The 22,805-nt window shown below is 46.3% G+C and overlaps 1 protein-coding gene across 1 annotated transcript in view; it reads right to left on the minus strand.

The window, feature by feature from the left end:
* The window catches only part of LOC142302424 (cadherin-related family member 3-like), a 338,150-nt gene that overhangs the window by 308,353 nt on the left and 6,992 nt on the right, over positions 1–22,805 (minus strand). The gene's annotated exons all lie outside the window — the stretch shown is intronic.

The raw sequence follows: 22,805 nt of genomic DNA on the forward strand, positions 1-22,805 counted from the left end.
GGACGCAATAAGAACCTAACTGGTTTTTAGGAGCGACAATTACTGAGAAGTCTGACACTATCAGACACTGCTGACTGACGTGTATTATACACTAGACTTGTGCGTTATATAATTGTTTGTGCAAAACGCGCACCTGTACGCTGCCACCGACAGACACACACGTGCTGTTTTTAAATGCAAGCACGGACGCAATAAGAACCTAACTGGTTTTTAGGAGCGACAATTACTGAGAAGTCTGACACTATCAGACACTGCTGACTGACGTGTATTATACACTAGACTTGTGCGTTATATAATTGTTTGTGCAAAACGCGCACCTGTACGCTGCCACCGACAGACACACACGTGCTGTTTTTAAATGCAAGCACGGACGCAATAAGAACCTAACTGGTTTTTAGGAGCGACAATTACTGAGAAGTCTGACACTATCAGACACTGCTGACTGACGTGTATTATACACTAGACTTGTGCGTTATATAATTGTTTGTGCAAAACGCGCACCTGTACGCTGCCACCGACAGACACACACGTGCTGTTTTTAAATGCAAGCACGGACGCAATAAGAACCTAACTGGTTTTTAGGAGCGACAATTACTGAGAAGTCTGACACTATCAGACACTGCTGACTGACGTGTATTATACACTAGACTTGTGCGTTATATAATTGTTTGTGCAAAACGCGCACCTGTACGCTGCCACCGACAGACACACACGTGCTGTTTTTAAATGCAAGCACGGACGCAATAAGAACCTAACTGGTTTTTAGGAGCGACAATTACTGAGAATTCTGACACTATCAGACACTGCTGACTGACGTGTATTATACACTAGACTTGTGCGTTATATAATTGTTTGTGCAAAACGCGCACCTGTACGCTGCCACCGACAGACAAACACGTGCTGTTTTTAAATGCAAGCACGGACGCAATAAGAACCTAACTGGTTTTTAGGAGCGACAATTACTGAGAAGTCTGACACTATCAGACACTGCTGACTGACGTGTATTATACACTAGACTTGTGCGTTATATAATTGTTTGTGCAAAACGCGCACCTGTACGCTGCCACCGACAGACACACACGTGCTGTTTTTAAATGCAAGCACGGACGCAATAAGAACCTAACTGGTTTTTAGGAGCGACAATTACTGAGAAGTCTGACACTATCAGACACTGCTGACTGACGTGTATTATACACTAGACTTGTGCGTTATATAATTGTTTGTGCAAAACGCGCACCTGTACGCTGCCACCAACAGACACACACGTGCTGTTTTTAAATGCAAGCACGGACGCAATAAGAACCTAACTGGTTTTTAGGAGCGACAATTACTGAGAAGTCTGACACTATCTGGACTGTTTTACACTGTGTACACCAGCCCTAGATATGATGAAGGCTGGTATACGGTCACCACTAGGAATGGCTATATACCCTGCCTGCCTGCCTGTATACTGCTACAATAGTCCTGACAAGGACTCTTCTGGTCACTAGCCTGTATTCCGACCTGGCTATACCCTGCCTGTATATAGCAACAATAGTCCTGAGAAGGACTCTGCTACTGTACTCCGACCTGGCTATACCCTGCCTGCCTGTATACAACTAGAATAGTCCTGAGAAGGACTTTTGTTCACACTGTTTGCAGCCCTGCAACTGAAAAAGCTATAAAGGGCCGCAAAGCTTTCCCTGAATCAGCGACACTCTCCCTGCACTGACTGTCTGGATAGCTGTGAGCAGAGCACAGCGCGCCGGCCGGTATAAAGGCTCGGTCACGCTGTGCAGGCCGGCCAATCACTGCAATTCCACAACTAACAGGGCTGTGGCATTGCAGTGGTCTGCCAGCCAATCCCTGCATGAGGGCTGGCTCTCAAAAGAGCGCCAACATGCAGAAATGAAGACCACGAGTACAGCACGAGTATCGCGAGATTACTCGGTCCCCGCCGAGCAGCCCGAGTACAGCGATACTCGTGCGAGTACCGAGTAGTTACAAGCATGCTCGCTCATCACTATCTCCTAGTTGTGTGTTGCCTGTAGGAGAACAGCTCCCAGACTGGCAGGCATGCAGCTAATAGTGTTGAGCGAGTATGCTTGTCACTACTCGGTACTCGCACGAGTATCACTGTACTCGGGCTACTCGGCGGGGACCGAGTAATTTCGCGATACTCGTGCTGTACTCGTGGTCTTCATGTTGGCGCTCTTTTTAGAGCCAGCCCTTATGCAGGGATTGGCTGGCAGACCACTGCAATGCCACAGCCCTGTTAGTTGTGGAATTGCAGTGATTGGCCGGCCCTCACAGCATGACCGTGCCTTTAGCCCGACACTTCCCTGCTCGGCTATGGCCCCTCCCGCACTCCACTCCGCGTGTATATATATATGCACGCTTACACACACACGCACGTTTTTTTTTTTAATTTAAAGTTTTATGGTTTCTACATGCTGCAGGGGATCATTTCAGAATAATACTCGGGTCTCCCATAGGATAACATTGGGCTCGGTGCTCGGGCCGAGTACACGAGTATTATGAGATGCTCGGCCCGAGCCTCGAGCTCCCGAGCATTTTAGTACTCGCTCAACACTAGCAGCTAACTTTCACTCATTCACCTCTCTTACTATCTCTAAATGTGTCTAGCAATAACAGTGTATAGAGCTAATATTCCTGACAACTAACTGAGGCTGAGTTTTAGCTGTTGCATGAGGTAGGAGGGCTCCCAGCACAGCAGGCCTAAACCAATCACTCACCCACCAACCTCTTCATTTTAACTTAATTTGAAAGCTGTAAATTCTGGTTTATACCCTGTGTGGTACATGGTCCATGCCTCACTGCTGGACCAAAACACGATGGGTACTGTGGGGCAATTGATACCAATGTCCTAGTGTGTTCCCCTAATTTTTGGAAAGCTGGAGACTCCAAGGAGGCCAAAATAGCAGAGGGGTAATCACAAACTACAATAAAGAAACTTAAAACATAACTTTTAATAGTGTGATCATTAATACGTGATAACTCACTGATAAAAACGGGAACTTAAAGCTGACACATAGACTACTTGGCCACCAAGCTCAAACTGGGCCTAAGTAGCATATGAGGCACATAAGAACCAAAACATCCCATACCATATCAAATAATTAATCTTGTTTACATCTCCGGCGGATGGCTTGCGTTCCAGGCACCCTGTGATGATGCAGGCGGCGCATCAGGGATGACGCGGCCAGCATTCCTATGGTGACGCATAACTTCCGGTATTGAGAAAGCCAGGTAGAATCGTCACCGGCATGATTTTACAGACTGCGCATAGGATATAAAATGGTGCTGCCCTTAAGCAGATAGCGCGGCACATTTTGTTGGCGTCCAGTTATGTTGCACACATTTGGTGAGTGGGCTTTGGTTTGCTGCTTTTATTCGGTTCTATGTAATCTGACTGTGGACTTATTTCCATTATTATTTCTTTACAGTCCGTTTGAAGCAATTATTTATTGAAGGTCAGTATATATTACACTGATGGGATGCAGAGCATCTTATAAGAAGACTCTCCTGATGAATATTACTTGTGAAATGCGTTGGGAGGATGCGGTTTCTTCTGCACTTATCTAGCAAGCCGGATTTAAGGCTACATTTGGTATTTACAAGTTCCACCTGATGGTCACCAATGTGAAGCCTTGGCTTGAATGGTATATGTAGGCTCATCTGTATATGGTAAGACCATTCCTTTTCTTGAACAGGACCCATCTAGGATGGTGAAGGGTGGAATCCTGGTTGTATAAGAAGGTCTGGCATTATATATAGTCCCATTACATTAAACCCGATTTACCGGACTGGAAGACGGTTCCTTCTTCATGGGTGTAGTGGGGTCTTTTCCAACCATTTATGGTTTTGTTTGGTATGGTATGGGATGTTTTGGTTCTTATGTGCCTCATATGCTATTTTGGCCCAATTTGAGCTTGGTGGCCAAGTAGTCTATGATTCAGTTTTTAGTTCACCTTTTTATACAGTAAGCTATCACTTATTAATGAGCACACTATTAAAAGTTATGTTTTAAGTTTCCTTATTGTAGATTGTGATTACCCCTCTGCTATTTTGGGTTCTTACTCCTTTATTGGGGTTTTCTAAGGTATTTTGCTACTTTTAGACTCCAAGGAGGGTCTCCAAGTCTCAAAGGAACAGGCTTACTCCTGTTACTCACCACCTCTTCATTTCAAAGCTGTGAATTCTGGGCCAGACCCTGTCTGGTGAATGGCCTATGCCTCACTTCTTTGCCAAAACACTATGGGTACTGTGGGGCAATTGATGCCACTGTCCTGGTACCTGACCCTAAATTTTTGGAAATGTGGAGACTCCAAGTTGGGTCTCCAAGTTGTGTCTTGTCTGTAATGGCTGGAGTCTCAGTGGAACAGGCTTACTCCTGTCACTCATATACCTCTTCATTTGAAAACTGTAAATTCTTGGCAAGACCCTGTCTGATGCATGGTCCATGCTTCACTGCGGGGACAAAACACTATGGGTACTGTGGAACAATTGATGCCACTGTCCTTGTAAATGCTCTAATTTTTGGAAATGTGGAGACTACAAGTTGGGTGTCCAAGTTGTGTCTTGCTTGTAGTGGCTGGAATCTCAGAGTAACAGGTCTACATCTGTCACTCATCCACCTCTTCTTTTTAAAGGTGTAATTTCTAGGCCAGACCCTGACTGGTGCATGGTTCATGCTTCACTGCTATTTAAAGACACTATGGGTATTCTGGGACAATTGATGAAACTATCCTGATGTCTGCACCTAATTTTGAGAAATGGGGATGGGAACTCCAAGTTGGGTGTCCTTGTTGTGTGTTGCCTGTAGCAGTAGGGCTCCCAGACTGACAGGAATGCAGCTACATTTCATGTACCTCTCATGCTATCCTTAAATATGTCTAGCAATAACAGGTGGCTGCAATATTAGGTTCATAAGCTGAGTGTGGTTGAGCAGAAAATTAGTTTGGGCTGCTGCATGAGGTATGAGGGCGCCTAGCCTTCCAGGCCTGTACCGGTCACTCATCCAAGTCAATATTTCTTATATTTAAACTTCAGGAAGCTAATGGCTGTGTCAGAACTGTGTACCTTTGTTGCGGGCGGGGGACAGACCACAATAGGGGGGCTGCTCGAGACGCTCGGATCCGGGGTTGTTGCAGTGGCTCGAGGGGGAAAGCCGGATCAGGGCCTGAGCACCCGTCCGTCGCCCACAACTAAAAAAGGGGAGAATTTTAAGAATATAGGGAAGGTTTGTCAGTGACGCCACCCGTGGTATGCGGTGATTATGGTGGCACCGCCGCTGCCGCTGGAGATGGCGCCCGGACCTGGTGGAGTGGGGGTAGCTGGATGTTATCCCCTCCACGGGTAGGGGAGGTGTTGACCTGGGACCCCAGTATAGGTGAAATAGCATGACAGAGAGCAACCTGATGGGTTGGACCGGGTGGTGTTGCTGTACTCACAGTTCCTTAAATGTTTTCACACAGAGTCCAGATGGTAAACCAAACTGTCAGTGACCGGCCGCCTTTGGAGGGTGCACTCGGATCCCGCACCCCAGTACGGTGGAACAAGGGCCCTTTCTCCTGCACCTTGTGTTTTAGATTTTCACTCTGACCACTCTGCATGGAACGGGGAAGTCCACTCCCGGTGTTTTTGTCCCTTAGGAGCTGTTGCCCATGAGAACTGACCCATGGGATCTTAGCAGGCAATTGCGGAGCCCTATCCCCCTCGTTGGGCTTCTGTCTTGCTCTGTCTGGGACTCCTGTGGGACAAGACTTGGAACCTTGTCCCCGGCTGGTAAATTGGAAAGGGGCTTGCAGCTACTCCTCACCCTAGGGTCCAGGTACCTTGTCGGTGCACGGCCCCGGACCAGATTCCTGCTGTCGGCACCGGTGGGCTACAACCCTACCTCGGACCACTTAAGGTCTCCCGCGATTGGATCTCTGTCACCTGTGGCCTTGTCAACTGACTGTCACCTAGTCCTCGTTAAGCACAGGAGCCCTTACTCCTGTCCACCGTCATTCTCCTCCACTCTCCTCAACTCACTGACTCTGGCCCCACCCATTCCACCCCATAACCCCTAGGTGGGCGTCACCATCCACTTGGCCCCACCCACTGGTGTGTCCCTAGTGTTATGGTGGGGTAACTAGGCTTTGCTGGTTGATGTTGTGCACCGGGATGGGGATTGTGATGGAGGGCCAAAGAGGAGAGATTCCTGCATCTTGAAGAGGGGTCATCTGTGACACCATGAATTTGTCAGGGCATCACACCTTCACTGTGGGTTTGAGCTGTTTAGCAGCTTTTGGGCCCCCCTAATTTTTTTGCCTATGCCTTTGTTTTTTCTTTGTTCAGATATGTTAGCGAGCCGTTTGGCAAACACAGATGAAGTTGGCTAACTCAAACTGAATTGCATCTTGGGAAGTTTGCTCATCTCTAATTTCCACATCAAGGCATGCTGGGAAAAACTCTGATTTTGGCTAGATTGATCTAATAGATTACACCGCCTGTATGCTGTTTTGTACCACTACGCAAAGCGGCGGGATGCAATGCATTATAAGGTTTCAGCGATATTGCCACAGTAAGGCAGACTGATAAAAACTTTGTTTTTGGCTAGATTGAGCTACTAGATTATACCGCCTGTATGCTGTTTTGTACTGCTACACAAAGCTGTGGGATGCAACTCAGTGTAAGGTTTAAGAGATATTGCCACAGTGAGGCAAACTGGGAAAAACTCTGTTTTTGGCTAGATTGATCTAATAGATTACACCGCCTGTATGCTGTTGTGTACCCGCTACGCAAAGCCACCCGGCTTCAGGGCAGCTGGAAGAGGTGGATACAGCGCCAGATGATGGCACTTCTATGAACGCACCACTTTCTGGGGAGGCTGCGGACTGCAATTTGCAGCAGAGGCGCCCAGAAAGCTCGGGTCAACCTGTGCTGCGGATTCCAATCCAAAGCTGCCTAGTTGTACCTGGCTGGACACAAAAATGGGGTGAAGCCTATGTTGATTTTTTTTTTTAATTATTTCATGAAATTCATGAAATAATTAAAAAAAAGGCTTCCCTATTTTTTTAGTTCCCAGCCGGGTACAAATAGGCAGCTGTAGGTTGGGGGCAGCCGTACCTGCCTGCTGTACCTGGCTAGAATGCAAAAATATGGCGAAGCCCACATCATTTTTTGGGGGGGCAAAAAATACTCCTGCATACAGTCCTGGATGGAGTATGCTGAGCCTTGTAGTTCTGCAGCTGCTGTCTGCTCTCCTCCATACAGACAGATAGCAGACAGCAGGAGGAGGAGTTTTTTGGCCCCCAAAAAAATTACGTAGGCTTCGCCATGTTTTTGTATGCTAGCCAGGTACAGCAGGCAGCTACGGGCTGCCCCCAACCCCCAGCTGCCTATTTGTACCCGGCTGGGAACCAAAAATATAGGGAAGCCCTTTTTTTTTAATTATTTAATGAATTTCATGAAATAATTAAAAAAAAAATGATGTGGGCTTCGCCCAATTTTTGTATCCAGCCAGGTACAACTAGGCAGCTGGCGATTGGAATCCACAGCTCAGGGTGCCCAAGCTTTCAGGGCACCCCTGCTGCGAATTGCAGTCCGCAGCCGCCCCAGAACATGGCACTTTCATAGAAGCGCCATCTTCTGGCGCTGTATCCAACTCTTCCAGCTGCACTGGTGATGGGTGGCTCGCTGGGTAATAATGGAGTTAGAGCTAGTTGTATATTATCAACTGGCCCTAAGCCTGAATTCATGGTGTCACGCCAATATTAGACATGGCCACCATGATATTCTAGTACAGATAAAAAAAACACAACACACAGAAAAATATTTTTATTAGAAATAAAACACAACACATTTAGTGACTCCATCTTTATTGAAATAAAGAACCCCCCTCCGCAGTAATCCTGGGTCAAGGGTCCCGCGCCGTCCAATCCGGATCCAATATCATCAGATGGGTTTGCTGGAAGGCAAAGCGATCAGATGATGTCAGGTTCAAGGGCCTGAATCACATGACACAGCAGCTGATTGTATAAATGGCTTTTCAGCTGATGCATCAGTGCAAAAACACCCAAAAAACTACACACTTCTGTGCAGACTCCTGTCCGACAGCATCAGCTGATAGTTTAGTCGGCCGGGCGGTAAAAAGCCGGCCTCACCGCTCGACTTATAGTGTCAGCTGATCCCGTCAGGTGACCGCATCAGCTGATCATCGCAAGGTCTGAGAGAGAGAGAGAAAGAAGAGAGAGGGAGAGAGAGAAGAGAGAGAAGAGAGAGAGAAGAGAAAGAGGAGAGAGGAGACAGAGAGAGAGAGAGGGGGGAAGAGAAAAAGAGAGAGAGAAAAAGAGAGAGAGAGAAAGAGAGAGAGAGAAAGAGGGAGAACAAGAGAGAGAAAAGAGAGAAGAAAGAGAAGAGAGAGAAGAGAGAGAGAGGGAAAAGAGAAAAAGAGACTGAGAAAAAGAGAGAGAGAGAAAAAGAGAGAGAGAAAAAGAGAGAGAGGGAGAGAGAGAGGGAAAAAGAGACTGAGAAAAAGAGAGAGAGAATGAAAAAGAGAGAGGAGAGAGAGGGAGAAAGAGAAAAAGAAAGAGGAGAGAGAGAGGGAGAGAGAGAAGAGAGAGAAAGAGATGAGAGAGAGGGGAGAGAGAGAGGAAAAGAGAAAAAGAGAGACTGAGAAAAAGAGGGAGAGAGAGGGAGAGAGAAAGAGAGAGAGAAAAAGAGAGAGAGGGGAAAAGAGAGACTGAGAAAAAGAGAGAGAGAAAAAAAAGAGAGAAAAAAGAGAGAGAGAGAAAAAGAGAGGGAGAAAAAGAGAGAGAGAGAAAGAGAGAGAGAGAGAGAGAGAAAGAGATAAAAAGAGAGAGAGAAAAATAGAGAGGGAGAGAGAGGGAGAGAGAAGAGAGAGAAGAGAGAGGGAAAAAGAGAGACTGAGAAAAAGAGATAAAGGGAGAGAGAGAAAAATTGAGAGAGAGAGAAAGAGAGAGAGAGGACAGAGAAAGTGAGAGAGAGAAATAGAGAAAAATAGAGAGAGAAAGAGAGAGAGAAAGAGAGAAAGAGAGAGAAAGAGAAAAAAAAGAGAGAGAGAGAGAAAGAGAGAGAGAGAGAGCAATGCAGCCTCATTCCGTGAACTGCTCTAATTTTAGAGGTGTGTCCCGCTGCTCACAGCTGATGTCCGGCTCCTCCCTTCAGTGCATAATTAAATTATAATTATAAATAAATAATAATTATAATTTAAAAATAAATTCATTTTTTTATCGGGACAGCCGGGACTCGGACTCGTTAACTAATGCTTCTTAGACTGAAGCTCTATCCATTTAGCCACTGCTCTAATGAGAAACATAGGAAGATTTGGTAATCTTGAAGTATACTTTGCAGAGTGAAGTCTGTTGACAGCGCGGCTTACTTCAGGTGCTACGTGGAGAAGACACAGATCACTCTCTGTCATCTTCATGTAGCTGAGCTGATAGTGTCGTGTGGATTACTTCGGACCTGAATTGTTGTTTGGGGATTTTAATAAAAAGGTAAATGAGGTGGTTTTTTGTGTTTTATTCCAAATAAAGGATTTTTGGTTGTATGTGTTTCTTTATTTTCACTTACAGTTTAATCATGGAAGGTGTCTCGGGGAGATGCCTGTCATGATTAACTCCTTATTACCCCAATTGCCACCGCACCAGGGCAATTCGGGATGAGCTGGGTAGAGTCCCTGGACTGCCACATCTAATGGATGCGGCAATTCTGGGCAGCCGCCTGCTGATATTGCTAGGGTGGTTGGCTCCCCATAATGTGGTGCTCCCCATCCTGACAATACCAGCCTCCAGCCGTGTGGCTTTATCCTGGCTGGTATCAAATATGGAGGGAACCGCATTTTTTTTTAAATTTATTTATTTATTTTACTGCACGACATACAGCCGCCCGCTGGCGGCTGTGATTGCTTGCAGTGAGACAGCTGTCACTCATCGTGGGGGCGTGTCTGACTGCAACCAATCATGGGCGCCGGTGGGCAGGGAAGGCACAGAATACCTGATTGAATAATGAAGCTGCAGCCATGTTCAAAAGAGGAAATGCCGCTGGAGATTTGTAACAGCCATGCAGCGAAACGCCTGTGATCGGTGAGTAGGAAATTGAGAGGGATTGTGCTGGGGACGCAGGACACATGCAGATATGCAACGTGCGCACATACTTACTGTGAAAAGCCACGCTTTTGGTGATCGAACTGTTCTCGAACATAACTCGAACTTTCGAGCTTTTAGCAAATCATTGGAGTTCGTCGAACGACTCGAATACCCCCCAAAATCACTCGAACATGAAATTGCCGAAACTCGAACATCGCTCATCTCGAATACTGACTCTAATTCAGATTTTAAAATCTATACATTTTTGAAATTTTCCAAATCTGACAAAAATATACCTGTTGTATCATTGCAATATAGTCCACAGTATAATCAGATCCAGTCGATTATTACAAAATCACTGCCCATTTTATATGAGGATGAAACCATTCAAAACATTTTAAGTTTGGCGTGTCGAATAGTGGCCAAAAAATCAAGAACCATTGGTAATATTACCTCCCCAAGCTACTTAACTGTAAATTCCCACACTAAATCATGGCTTGATACTGTAGAACTTGCACTCATGCAAAGGTATCAAAATTTTTTTTCCTATCATGATTCCAGAGGAACACGTGATATGAAACAGTATATCAATTGCAGTACAAAAAATACAGTTTATTTATTGGAATGTACTGAGTGCTATCTTAAATACATACAGTTAGGTCCAGAAATATTTGGACAGTGACACAATTTTCGCGAGTTGTGCTCTGCATGCCACCACATTGGATTTGAAATGAAACCTCTACAACAGAATTCAAGTGCAGATTGTAACGTTTAATTTGAAGGTTTGAACAAAAATATCTGATAGAAATTGTAGGAATTGTACACATTTCTTTACAAACACTCCACATTTTAGGAGGTCAAAAGTAATTGGACAAATAAGCCAAACCCAAACAAAATATTTTTATTTTCAATATTTTGTTGCGAATCCTTTGGAGGCAATCACTGCCTTAAGTCTGGAACCCATGGACATCACCAAACGCTGGGTTTCCTCCTTCTTAATGCTTTGCCAGGCCTTTACAGCCGCAGCCTTCAGGTCTTGCTTGTTTGTGGGTCTTTCCGTCTTAAGTCTTGATTTGAGCAAGTGAAATGCATGCTCAATTGGGTTAAGATCTGGTGATTGACTTGGCCATTGCAGAATGTTCCACTTTTTTGCACTCATGAACTCCTGGGTAGCTTTGGCTGTATGCTTGGGGTCATTGTCCATCTGTACTATGAAGCGCCGTCCGATCAACTTTGCGGCATTTGGCTGAATCTGGGCTGAAAGTATATCCCGGTACACTTAAGAATTCATCCGGCTACTCTTGTCTGCTGTTATGTCATCAATAATACAAGTGACCCAGTGCCATTGAAAGCCATGCATGCCCATACCATCACGTTGCCTCCACCATGTTTTACAGAGGATGTGGTGTGCCTTGGATCATGTGCCGTTCCCTTTCTTCTCCAAACTTTTTTCTTCCCATCATTCTGGTACAGGTTGATCTTTGTCTCATCTGTCCATAGAACACTTTTCCAGAACTGAGCTGGCTTCATGAGGTGTTTTTCAGCAAATTTAACTCTGGCCTGTCTATTTTTGGAATTGATGAATGGTTTGCATCTAGATGTGAACCCTTTGTATTTACTTTCATGGAGTCTTCTCTTTACTGTTGACTTAGAGACAGATACACCTACTTCACTGAGAGTGTTCTGGACTTCAGTTGATGTTGTGAACGGGTTCTTCTTCACCAAAGAAAGTATGCGGCGATCATCCACCACTGTTGTCATCCGTGGACGCCCAGGCCTTTTTGAGTTCCCAAGCTCACCAGTCAATTCCTTTTTTCTCAGAATGTACCCGACTGTTGATTTTGCTACTCCAAGCATGTCTGCTATCTCTCTGATGGATTTTTTCTTTTTTTTCAGCCTCAGGATGTTCTGCTTCACCTCAATTGAGAGTTCCTTAGACCGCATGTTGTCTGGTCACAGCAACAGCTTCCAAATGCAAAACCACACACCTGTAATCAACCCCAGACCTTTTAACTACTTCATTGATTACAGGTTAACGAGGGAGAAGCCTACAGAGCTAATTGCAGCCCTTACAGTCCCTTGTCCAATTACTTTTGGTCCCTTGAAAAAGAGGAGGCTATGCATTACAGAGCTATGATTCCTAAACCCTTTCTCCGATTTGGATGTGAAAACTCTCATATTGCAGCTGGGAGTGTGCACTTTCAGCCCATATTATATATATAATTGTATTTCTGAACATGTTTTTGTAAACAGCTAAAATAACAAAACTTGTGTCACTGTCCAAATATTTCTGGACCTAACTGTAGGCTGTAGTATACGCCCGCTTAAGAAGCGATTTTCAGAGCATGTCACTGACATTGTCTCATTAACTCCGTGCACCAATCTGTCTTCTATAGCACAACATTTTATTAATGCTCATGATAGATTCACTTCTACCCTTAAAATTTTAGGTATTGAAAGGGTGTTTTTTTGCAGCCGTGGTGGTAACCATTGGAGAAAACTGTTAAATCGCGAAGTGTTTTGGATATTTACCTTAGGCACATGTTCTCCTTATGGATTTAATTCATGACGAGAGATCATGTATCATTATTAACCATCCTCATATTGAGACCTTTTCTCTTTCTCCTTTTGTTTGTGTTTTTTTTTAATTTTTGCTGCAAAAGCGGTTGCATTCATATTTGAATCATAGATATAACATGATGCCTCATGTTATGGGACTCCAGTTAACTCATGGAGACAGAAATAAGGGGGTCTTTACTAGAGATGAGCAATGTTCGAATCGAACCGTTCGCCAATTTGAAATTCGAGTTGTTTTGGGCGGTATTCGAGTCGTTCGACGAACTTGAACGATTTGCTTCACGTTCGACAGTTCGAGTTAACGTTCGATAACGGTTCGATCACCAAAAGCGTGGCTTTTCACAGTAAGGCTATGTGCGCACGTTGTGTATTTGCATGCGTCCTGCGTCCCCAGCACAATCCCTCTCTCTTTCCTACTCACTGATCAGCTGCACGGCTGTCACAAAGCTGCGGCGGCTTTTCCTCTTTTGAAAATGGCTGCCGCTCATTATTCAATCTGGTATTCCCTGCTTTCCCCACCCACCGACGCCAATGATTGGTTGCAGTCAGACACGCCCCCACGCTCAGTGACAGCTGTCTCACTGCAACCAATCACAGCCGCCGGTGGGCGGGTCTATATCGTGCAGTAAAATAAATAAATAAATTTAAAAAAAAAACATGCGGTTCCCCTCAATTTTGATACCAGCCAAGAAAAAGCCACACGGCTGGAGGCTGGTACTGTCAGGATGGGGAGCGCCACGTTATGGGGAGCCCACCACCCTAACAATGTCAGCCAGCAGCCGCCCGGAAGTGCCGTATCCATTAGATGCGACAGTGTCGGGATCTACACGGCTCATCCCGAATTGCCCTGGTGCGGTGGCAATCAAGGTAATAAGGTTAGGTTAATCATGACAGGCATCTCCCCGAGATACCTTCCATGATTAACTTGTAAGTGAAAGTAAATAAACACACACAACGAAAAATCCTTTATTTGGAATAAAAGACAGAAAAAACCTTCCTTTACCACTTTATTAATCCCCAAACACCTCCAGGTCCGACGTAATCCACACGACACTTTAAGCTATGCTACATTAAGCTGACAGGGAGTGCCGTAGAACAGGACCGCTCTGTGTCAGCTCCACGTAACAACTGAAGTGAGCCGCGCTGTCACCAGAGACTTCAGTGCCCGCGTGTGTGCGAGGATGATGATGGGGGCGGTAGTGCTTGTGTGTGCGGTGATGATGATGAGTGCGGTAGTGCCGGGGTGTGTGCGGTGATAATGATGATGAGTGCGGTAGTGCTGGGGTGTGTGCGGAGATAATGATGAGTGCGGTACTGCCGGGGTGTGTGCGGGGATGATGATGAGTGCAGTAGTGTCGGGGTGTCTGCGGGGATGATGATGAGTGCGGTAGTGCCGGGGTGTGTGTGGATGATGATGTGTGCGGTATTGTCGGGGTGTGAGCGGGGATGATGATGGGGGCGGTACTGACTCTCTCCTCTCTCCTCTCTCTCTCTCCTTTCTCTTTTCTCTCTCTTCTCTCACTCTCTCTCCTACCTCTCTTCTTTCTCTCTTCTCTCTCTCTCTCTTCTCTCACTCTCCTCTCTCTCTCTTTTCTTTCTCTTCTCTCATTCTCCTCTCTCTTTTCTCTCTCTTCTCTCTCTTCTCTCTCTCTTCTCTCTCTGTCTCTTCTCTCTCTTCTCTCTTCTCTCTCTCTCTCTCTTCTCTCTCTCCTCTATCTCTTCTCTCTCTCTCTCTTCTCTCTCTCTTCTCCCGCCTCTCTCTCTCCTCTCTTTCTCTCTCTCCTCTCTCTCTTCTCTCTCTTCTCTCTCTGTCTCTTCTCTCTCTCTTCTCTCTCTTCTCTCTCTCTTTCCTCTCTCTCTCCTCTATCTCTTCTCTCTCTTCTCTCTTTCTCTCTTCTCTCTCTCCTCTCTCTCTCCTCTCTATCTCTCTTCTCTCTCTTCTCTCTCCTCTCTCCTCTCCTCTCTTCTCTCCTTTCTTTCTCCTTTCTCTCTTCTCTCTCTCCTCTTTCTCTTCTCTCTCCCTCTCTCCTCACTCTCTCCTCTCTCTTCTCTCTCTTCTCTCTCCCTCTCTCCTCACTCTCTCCTCTCTCTCTTCTTTCTCTCCTCTCTCTCTCTCTCTTCTTTCACTCTCCTCTCTCTCTCCCTATCTCCTCTCTCCTCTCTCTTCTCCCTCTCTTCTCTCCCACTTTTCTCTCTCTCTCCTCTCTTCTCTCTCTTCTCTCTCTCCTCTCTCTCTCCTCTCTCTTCTCTCTCTCCTCTCTCTTCTTTCTGTCTTCTATCTCTCCTCTCCTCCTCTCTCTACTCTTTCTCTCTCTCTCCTATCTCTCTCTCCTCTCTCTTCTCTTCTATAGGGCCAGTTGATAATATACAGCTACCCCTAACCCTACTATTACCCAGCGAGCCACTCGTCACCAGGGCAGCTGGTAGAGTTGGACACGGTGCCAGAAGATGGCGCTTCCATGAAAGCGCCTTTTCCTGGGGCAGCTGCAGACTGCAATTTGCAGCAGGGGTGCCCAGAAAGCTTGGGCACCCTGCGCTGTGGATTCCAATCCCCAGCTGCCTAGTTGTACTTGCCTGGACACAAAAATTGGGCGAAGCCCACGTCATTTTTTTTTAATTATTTCATGAAATTCGGGTACATATAGGCTGCTAGGGGTTGGGGGCAGCCTGTAGCTGCCTGCTGTACGTGGCTAGCATACAAAAATATGGTGAAGCCCTTGCAATTTTTTTTTTTGGGGGGGGAAACTCCTGCTGCGAATTGCAGTCCGCAGCCCACCCAGAAAATCGCACTTTCATAGAAGCGCCATCATCTGGCGCTGTATCCAACTCCTCCAGCAGCCCTGACGCCGGGTGGCTTGCTGGGTAATGAAGGGTTAATACTAGCTTTGTTTTACTAGCTAGTATTAAGCCAGAGATTCTTAATGTCAGGCACGTTTGACCCGGCCATTAAGAGACTCCAATAAAGGGTTAAAAAAAGACACCACACAGAGAAAAAATACTTTAATAGAAATAAATACACAGACACTTAGAGACTCCATAGTTATTACTCCCTCTCACCCCTCCATGATCCATGGTCTTCTGTCTTCTTTCTCTTTCAAGCCATGCAGCTCTGCTACATCAGACAGCACTGCATGGGAGGAAGACGCTGCTGCTCCCATGCAGTCTAATCACTCAGTGAGTGAGCAGAGGCTGCTGGCTGTAAGCGGTGACTGAACCGCTGCCACCGCTGCAATAGTAATCTGACAGGTGGGTTACTATAGCAACGGTGATCTCCGATCCCTTGATTCCTGGCGCCGCTATTCACCGGCTGTGGCATGCAGTCCCTGCATGTGGGCTGACTCTGTAAAGAGCACCGACATGCAGGAACGGGTAGCCAAGCATGTGCCCAAGCATCTCGCCGGTACACGGAGATGCTCAAACGAGCACCGCGTACCGGAGAGATGCACTGACAGGACCTAGCATGACATCTAGCCATGTGACCAGTCTGTAGCCAATGAGATAATACACATGTGACTGGTCACATGCTATTGCTATGATGTCAAGGAAGGTCCTTTCATCAGTGCTGGTTAGCGGGAGGGCACAGCGAAGGAAAAGCGGCGGAAGACAGAGTCTGCAGGACGCGTCACGGGGACCTGTAAGTATAATGGCAATGTTTATTAACTGTATGTGTATATGTATAATGTATTTGTATGTGTTTGCCTGCCATTGTTTTTAATGGGATTCGAAGGTTTTCACCGAACACACCCGCCGTTCGATGAACCGAACCGAACTCGAACATTAGGGGAGCGGCTCATCACTAGTCTTTACTATATCTAATATATGCAGTGCTTTTTTTGTAAAAAGATATTTGCTGGTATGCATCTCTGAGGCGAGGAGCGGGGGGGGGTGTTTTGTCAGGCGTGCTGCCAGCCGACATTGAGTAGCGGGGCTGCGGCGGTGTGTGCCAGTGCCAGTGGATGATCATTTGAGCACAAGTATGTGATTTGTACACTTCTGGCCACATTCTGATTTGATGTGTCCAGCCTCAGTCAATTCATTTTCATTGAGCATGTCTGTTCAGCACGTGACCACATCTATGTAAATCGCATACTTGCAGCTTCATAACCTCCCACTCTCCCTGCCGGCACCAGAGAATCCTGACAGCGTGCAGAGTGCACACTGTGAGAATTCAGAAGGCTGCAGTCACAGAGTGACACACAGAGTGACTGCAGACTCATCACAAATTTGGACAACTCCTTTAATGCTCCTAACAACATAAATAAAAACATAGTAACCCTTAAATTGTCAGACGGCACAAGACTTTATTAAAGAGATTGCCCTACTTTAACATTAATGACCTTTCCTTAGGCGGGCTTTGCACACTACGACATCGCAGGCCGATGCTGCGATGCCGAGTGCGATAGTGCCCGCCCCCGTCGCAGCAGCGATATGTGGTGATAGCTGGCGTAGCGAAAGTTATCGCTACGCCAGCTTCACACACACACTCACCTGCCGTGCGACGTCCCTGTGGCCGGCGACCCGCCTCCTTGTTAAGGGGGCGGGTCGTGCGGCGTCACTGCGACGTCACACGGCAGGCGGCCAATCAGAGCGGAGGGGCGGAGATGAGCAGGATGTAAACATCCTGCCCACCTCCTTCCTTCCGCATATCCTACGGAAGCCGCAGTGAGGCCGGTAGGAGACGTTCCTCGCTCCTGCGACTTCACACACAGCGATGTGTGCTGCCGCAGGAGCGAGGAACAACATCGGACCATTGCGTCAGCGTAATTATGGATTACGCCGACGCTGTACCGATGATACGATTACGACGCTTTTGCGCTCGTTAATCGTATCATCCAGCCTTTACACACTGCGATGTCGCATGCGATGCCGGAAGTGCGTCATTTTCAATTTGACCCCACCGACATCGCACCTGCGATGTCGCAGTGTGCAAAGTGCCCCTTAGGATAGGTCACCAATGTCTGACTGGTCAGGGTCCAGCACCTGGCAACCCCGCCAATTCCCTACACTAGGTGCCGGTGGTGGCAGGTGGCCAGAAGTGCTCAGTTCTGGATCTGCTCCATCTTCTGATAGTGGCAGCAGTCTCCTATTAAAATCAATGAGGCGGATGTGCAGTACCCGGCCGCGGACACCATCAGAGGACGGAGCAGATCCAGAAATGAGCATTTCCAGACACCTGCACCATAATCAGCTGATCAGTGGGGGTTCCATTGCGCTCACATCAGAAGCAATGCGCAAGTGGGACCAAGGCCTAATGATAAGACATTGTCAGTAAAACAAATAAACATTTACATTCAGGTACCTTATAGATGATGTTGTCTCTAGTCATTTCTTTCTATTCTTCATCTTGTCCTGACACCATGATGACTTTTCACATTCACATCTCATCTCTGCAGATTTTCATCTTCTCCGGTTTTCTGTAGTACATCCCGACACGATGACCCTAAAAGTAGCAGAATTATTATAATACTTCTACTTAAAAATATCTGCCCTACACTGTGCCCCAGAATAAATAATGGCCCCAGTATTCTCTGCACAAAATATGACCCACACTCTCCCTCTTATGGTACATGCCCTCCATATTCCCTCTTTCCAAACTGAGCCTACTGTTTATAGGGTTCTTTACACTGTGTCCCCTTATACTGCACCGTCTTTATACAGTGCCCTCATCACACTCCCCCTCCTTGTATAACCTCACACAGTCCTCCCATTCTGCCCCCTCTCCATACCACCCCCCTGCACTACCCAGTCTTTATTCTGTGCCCCTCACATTCTTCTCATCCCTTCCTGTCTCCTCACTACCTCCTGCGTGTCCATATACTTTTCCACCTCACTCCCAATCCTGCCCACTTGATCCTCATACCATGTCACTCTTTATTCTGTGTCCTCAAAATTTCTTTCCAGTTCGCTCTACATCCTCTCTGTTCCCATGCATCACCTCTCATCCTCTCTGTCCCCATGCATCACCCCTCATCCTCTCTGTCCCTATGCATGAAACCTCATCCTCTCTCTCCCCATGCATCACCCATCATCACCTGTCCCCATGCATGAAACCTCATCCTCTCTCTCCCCATACATCACCGCTCATCATTTCTCTCCCCATGCATGAAACCTCATCCTCTCTCTCCCCATGCATGAAACCTCATCCTCTCTCTCCCCATACATGAAACCTCATCCTCTCTCTCCCCATACATCACCCCTCATCATTTCTCTCCCCATGCATGAAACCTCATCCTCTCTCTCCCCATACATCACCCCTTATCCTCTCTCCCCATGAATGAAACCTCATCCTCTCTCCCCATACATCACCCCTCATCCTCTCTCCCCATGCATGAAACCTCATCCTCTCTCTCCCCATACATCACCCCTCATCATTTCTCTCCCCATGCATGAAACCTCATCCTCTCGCTATACATCACCCCTCATCCTCTGTCCCCATGCATGAAAACTCATCCTCTCTCTCCCCATGCATCACCCCTCATCCTCTGTCCCCATGCATGAAACCTCATCCTCTCGCTAGACATCACCCCTCATCCTCTGTCCCCATGCATGAAACCTCATCCTCTCTCTCCCCATGCATCACCCCTCATCCTCTGTCCCCATGCATGAAACCTCATCCTCTCTCTCCCCATACATCACCCCTCATCCTCTCTCCCCATGCATGAAACCTCATCCTCTCTCTCGCCATACATCACCCCTCATCCTCTCTCCCCATGAATGAAACCTCATCCTCTCTCCCCATACATCACCCCTCATCATTTCTCTCCCCATACATCACCCCTCATCATTTCTCTCCCCATGCATGAAACCTCATCATTTCTCTCCCCATGCATGAAACCTCATCCTCTCTCTCCCCATACTCTGTGCACGGATAGTTCCCTCCCCCATCCATTCTGTGTATATATATATTGCCCCCTCCCCACCCTCTGTCTCCCCCATAGTGTGTGCACAGATGGTTCCCTCCCGACCTCTCTCCCCCATACTGTTTCATAAATACTCCCCTCTTACTCCATAATGTTCCTCCGTTCGTGTCTTCTTCAGCTCCACAGTGGAGCACTTCTCAGCATTTCTCTGCCGCCTCTGCGCTGTGGCGCTTGCTTCTGGGTCAGCAGTCTGATCAGCTGACCTGATCACATGACAGCCGTCGTGTTGACCCGGAAGTCAGCGCCGGCGTCACCGCTTCAATTGTCCTTGTGTCTGACAGATACTAGGACAATTGAGCAGTGGGAGCCGCGCGCTGCACTTTCTATGAGTGCGGCTAACAGCGTGACAGCTGCGCTCAGAGAATAGCGGCTCCACATGGCAGACTTTCACACCATCGCATCAGGCAGCTCGACAGCGCCCCCTGGAGATGCCTCTGGCTTGTGCTTTTGCTCCACATGGCTAATTTGTATAGTTTACAAATTAGCCATGTGGACAGAGCCAGAGGGCTCTTCAGATTTTCCGGTACGGCGTACCGGTACGTACCACCGCAAAAAAACACTGAATATATGTATATATCATGTGACTAGAATGGTGTTCCATTGGAATGCTTATTTTGTTGTCGGTATATAATATACAAAATTGATTCACAATTTATTATTACTATTTAATGATCAATGCATTATACTTTGTATTTGTACACATTTTGTAAAGCCTTTACGGGTATTATACTGCCACAGCTTGGTACTAAATTCCCCTTCATTTGGGATTATTTGATTATACCACCTGTGTCATTTATCCCCTAAAGGTTAAAAGTGAGCCTTTATGAAACATAAGCCATATGCTCTGACAAAGGACATCTTGTCTGAAACGTGTTGCATTTCTAATTGCTCTTAATATTTTGGATCAAGTCCTGTACTTTGGATTTTAATTTTTGGAATAAAAGAAATTGATTTTATGCATTTATAAGCTGGAGATCTTTTCTATAAGAAGTAAAGAAGGACTGTCTACCCTAGTTTGGGTGAGAGGCTTTGCATAGAAATATACCTCAATAAAAGGAACATTTCAATTGACTTTAGGTCTGGCTACTGTCAGTCGATGGGGTTGAAAAACTCTGGGCTAATCCACGCTTTCTTCATTTTGATAAGAGTCACCATGTCAACATTGTTAGATGTTAAGTGGATTCCTATTGGGTATTATGCCCCCAGCAGCACTAAAAACTCGCTCAGACAAAATGCTAGTGGCAGGGCATTTTGTCATAAATCACAGCTCCCATTAAGCACTCATTTGGTAATGAAAAAGAAATTATAAGTCAAAAATTCTTTAGTTTAAATAAAAAAACCCCTCTTTCACCAATTTAGTAACCCCCAAAACACCCCCATAGGTCCAACGTAATCCATTCAACATCACTTGACGATCTTGACTGTGAGAAGCGGCAACATCAGTCAGGTCATTGAAGTTTACAGCCGAGTTGCCACGGTACCAAGTCAACTGAGTTAAATTAGTGTGAACTCCAGTTACCTGACTGCTGTATTATGGGACACTACAGCACAGCAGCTTGACTGTGTGATAGCTGTCAGGTCCTGAAACATTGAAGGAGCCTTTAAGGTTTCTGGAGTTTCCAGCTGTTGGGACACCTGGAGGCTGTGAACTTCTGTTAAAAACCTTAAAGTCTCCCTTAGGGGTTCCCTTAAAAGATTAATGGAGCTCACTGCCATCGGGTCTCTTGACAGCTGTGAGGCTCGGAAACCTTTAGGTTCCTTTAAGAGAGCCTTTAAGGTTCTTGGAGTTCACAGCTGTTAAGACACCTGGAGGCTGGGAATTATGGTAACGGTTCACTGCTTCCAGCTGGGAACTCCAGAAACCTTAAATGCTCTCTTAAAGGCTCTATTAAGGTTTATGGGCCTCATATCTCCCGAATTGTTGGACTGCTCTGCCATCGTGTCACACAATCGTCACAGTCCGGCCATCCAGAAGTCAGGTCACCGGTGTTCACAGTCAGGGCCTCCCCCGCAGCTCTAAGTGAAGTTAGTTGAACTCGCTGCTGGATTTCCGGACTATATGATTGCTGGACATAGCCACACAGCAGTCTTGCAATCCGACAGCGTGTTCAACTGAGTTCACTGAGGGCATCGGGTGAGCCTCCGAGCATGAACTCCGGTTACCTGACTGCCAGAATAATGGACTGCTGTGCTGCCATGTCCTGCAGTCCAGCAGTTCAGCATTCTAGCAGCAGGTTCACTGGTGGTCACACGATACCGTGGGAACTCCGGTGACCTGACTAACTTCACCTTTTCTCACAGACGGGTCTTCCATATACCAGGAACTGCAGTGATCGGTCACATTTTCCATCACTTCAGCTTCTAGATGGTACAGAGCCGGGATAGTTGTGAGACATCGTGTGGATTACATCCAACCTGTGGGGATGTTTTGATTGTTAATAAATTGGTGAAAAGGGTGTATTTTTTATTATTTAAAATAAAGGAGTTTTGTGTTTGTGTTTTTTTCCTTTTTACTTACAGGATTGGCAATGAGGATTCATAATGAGAGATTGAGAAAAGCTGTGAACAAATCACAGTTACATCAACTCCATACATTACCCAGTTGCCACAATACCATGCAATCAGGATGAGCTGGGTTAAGCATCATAATTGGCAAATCTTACAGATGCGCAATTTCTGGGGTGGCTGTGGGCTGCTATTTTTTATCTGGCTTGGGCTTAATAACTATTGACCTTCCGAGCCTGAGAATACCAGTTCCCAACTTTCTGCTTTATCTGCCCTACTATCATAATGTGGTCAGGAGCCCATGTCATTTTTTTAAACTATTTATTGAAATAATTGTAAAAAAAAAAAAAAAGTAAGGGAGCCTCTATTTTTGGTAACCAGCCAAGATAAAGCACACAGCTTTGGGCTGCAGCCCACAGCTGTCTACTTTACCTGCACTGGTTATCACAAATTTTCGGAGTAATACTCTGACAAAATTGTTCCCAGAAGTGACCTATGTTTTAGAAATGTATCCAGGCATCTTCTCCATTCTGATCCCATTCAATTTTCCATCTATTTCTGCATTTGTAGAGCCTGAACTGACATCCTGGGAGATCCATTGAAAAATTGTTTGAGTTTCCTATTGACTTGCATTAGGTTTATTATTTGTGATGAATACACGAATAGTACAAATATTCGAGATGAGTAATCTGAACCCAAATTAAAT

The sequence above is a fragment of the Anomaloglossus baeobatrachus genome, chromosome 4 (genome assembly GCF_048569485.1).
Source record: "Anomaloglossus baeobatrachus isolate aAnoBae1 chromosome 4, aAnoBae1.hap1, whole genome shotgun sequence".
NCBI lineage: Eukaryota > Metazoa > Chordata > Amphibia > Anura > Aromobatidae > Anomaloglossus > Anomaloglossus baeobatrachus.